Raw genomic sequence first — 2,890 nt, 5'->3', positions numbered from 1 at the left:
CGATCACTTGAATTATAATCATATTAACCCTAAATAAGACTATTAATTATTTTATTAAGCGTGATTACAAGTACAAATTCCCTTTAAACATGCATAAAAGTTGTGATCAAGAAATAACAATTATAAATATAATCAAGCAACATAATAATAACAATCATAATAATGATAATCATAATAATCAATAATTATCATCATCATGTTAAAAATAAAGCATAATAGCAAGATCCTAGGCATGATACTAACAATATTAATAAAAAAAACCCTAGCATGCCATTAAACATTAAAAATCAAAGCTTTATCCCTAACATGATACTAACATGAATATATATTAGAAAGAAAATAGGAAGCATCGCAGGAATCACAATTGTCATATTTGATATTATAACCTTTTCCCTAAACATGATACTAGGAATCATTGTTGTCATTCAAAACATCAAATTAAGAAAAGCATCCTAACATGATACTAGGAATCAAAATAACAACCTAGACATGATTTCTATATCATAATATCAATAAATCAATTAAAGCACTTACTTGGATGCCTCGTATCTCTTTCTAATAACAAAATACACGCATTAGTAACTTCAAGGAAAATAATAAATCAAACAATTAAATTAAATAATTGAAAGAGAGATTTGGGACCAAACCCTTAGAAATTAAAACCTTTCACGTCTAGGGCGAAGGCAACTTCGAACTTGGCTAGGTGTGTCAAGATCTTGTGAATGCGGAATTTTGTATGCAAAGGCTAGTTTAGAAAAGAGAGAGAGAGAGAGTAATCAAGAGATTCTTGATGAGAGTTAATGATTAAAAACGGGGGTTTTAGGAGGCTATTTATAGAGAAAATCAGCCGGATAAGATAAAAAAAACGAATCAGATTTTCGAAAAGAATAAAACACGACCGTAGCGCCAAACACGCGCCTATCGCCAGACGCTGGACCTGTTGCCAGACGCCAGGCCTAGAGCCAGACGCGGCATTCTGTCTCCAGGCGACAAAGTTGTCGTATGGCGCTGCAGATCAGTTTTCCACGCGTTTTCTTATTTTGATAAAATTTAAGGGTACGAGAAGGTAAAACTGTATTTTCCTTAAAACACTTCTTTTATTCTGATTAAAAATCTTAAAAGTCAACTAAAGTCAATTTATCAATGCTAATTAAATTAGGAATGAAAAGAACCTTCTAGAAGAATCTAGAAGACTATAATCAATTCTAATTGCATTAGGAATGATAAATCAATATTAGGCTGTAACACCCCAATAATTCTCTCTTAAAACATGTAAATACCCTGAACAAAATCCAAGAGAATTACTGGCGTGCTACCGCCACGTGTTCAAACATTAAGGCTATATCAAATATTAACAATGGAAAAACTTACTCAGTTATAAATAAGTTTCAAAACCAATAACCAAAACTAAATTCAATCTTACAACTTTGAACCATTAAGGACCTTATTCAAAACCCCACAAAAGTAGTAAATAAATAAAACCAGAATTTAAATAAATTCAAACTTATGAAAAGAAATAAACTGCGAACAATAACCAACTCTCCACTCCAAATCCCACAACCCTGATATGAATGATGCAGGTGTAAGAACCTGTGGTTAATCCGCTCCCCAATATTACAAGTGTAAAAATTGGTTCGTCACAGGGTCATTGAAAGGGGAAGGTCATGACCAAAGAAAGACACATAAAATACGCAATCAGCAAAGCTGAGTACATACAAGCTGCAAAACATGAAAGAAATCCCTAACATGCTATTAATAATCAATCATCACGCATATTTAGTTTATAGACTCAACGCATGACTCAACTATTTATATTACTAAGACTCCATTATTAATAATAGGTAAATCACTATTTTTATTCATTGGATTACGCAATAGAGAAGGTTGTCCAACCCATGCTCTATTTGGAACATCAATAAAAGAAAAACCCCATGCCTCCTTTTGGAAACATCAATAAACATCCAACGACCACGGGCGCGACTTCGTGACTGTAGTTAGTATGAGATCTCACCTAACTCCTAGTTTTTAAATTAATATATTTGAAATAAGAGACTCGTAGATCAGAAGACCTTGAGAAAAGTACACGGCTAATACCCAATGTACCCCAACCCCTGATTGTCATTACTCCAGATGTGCACCAATCCAGAGTTTTATTGCTCATCCATCTTGCACTTTACGTGATTTACAGGTTTAGACTTAGTGATGACTCATATGCATAACAATACATACATTCCAAACACAATTCAATCAAACAAGGCAAGTTTCCAATTTCAATTCTTGATTTATTAGTGACAAACAACATTTATTACTTATTCCTTTACTACCTCGGTGTATAAACACCTTGAGTGCATAAGGCACCCCAAAACCTTAACCTCGTCTTATAAGACTTGAATTCTTCATTTACTCATCCTGTTTGCATAATCATGCATGAGTAATAAATTAATCTTTACACCAATCACATACCTTTGCCTCTAAGCGCACATTGCATAATTAGAGCACAAAAAATACTTGCAATATAAAATATTGCACATCATATGAAATTCACAATGTATAACCAAACAATTTAACCTAGTCATCCCCATACATGATACTAAGTTCTCGATCCGTCCTTAAACATGCACTTACAAGCAAGGTTTCGTAACTTGTACATACCTTGTGTAAACAATTCGATTGGCCACTTTAAAACTAGAAGTCGCCTTCTACAAAGTTCTCTCCTAAACCAAACAATGAGAAATAAGTCAATACCCAAGCAAATAAATTTACAGCAATAAACTACATTAAAACCTGTTAAATCATCAAAATAATGCCATTAAATTGTCCCCAATAGTCAAAGTTAATAATATAACATCCCAACTAAAAGTTTATATGTTAAAATTATGAAAATATAGTG

This window comes from Chenopodium quinoa, unplaced genomic scaffold (assembly GCF_001683475.1).
Source record: "Chenopodium quinoa cultivar QQ74 unplaced genomic scaffold, ASM168347v1, whole genome shotgun sequence".
Taxonomy (NCBI): domain Eukaryota; kingdom Viridiplantae; phylum Streptophyta; class Magnoliopsida; order Caryophyllales; family Amaranthaceae; genus Chenopodium; species Chenopodium quinoa.
Note: the sequence above shows the minus strand (reverse complement) of the source record.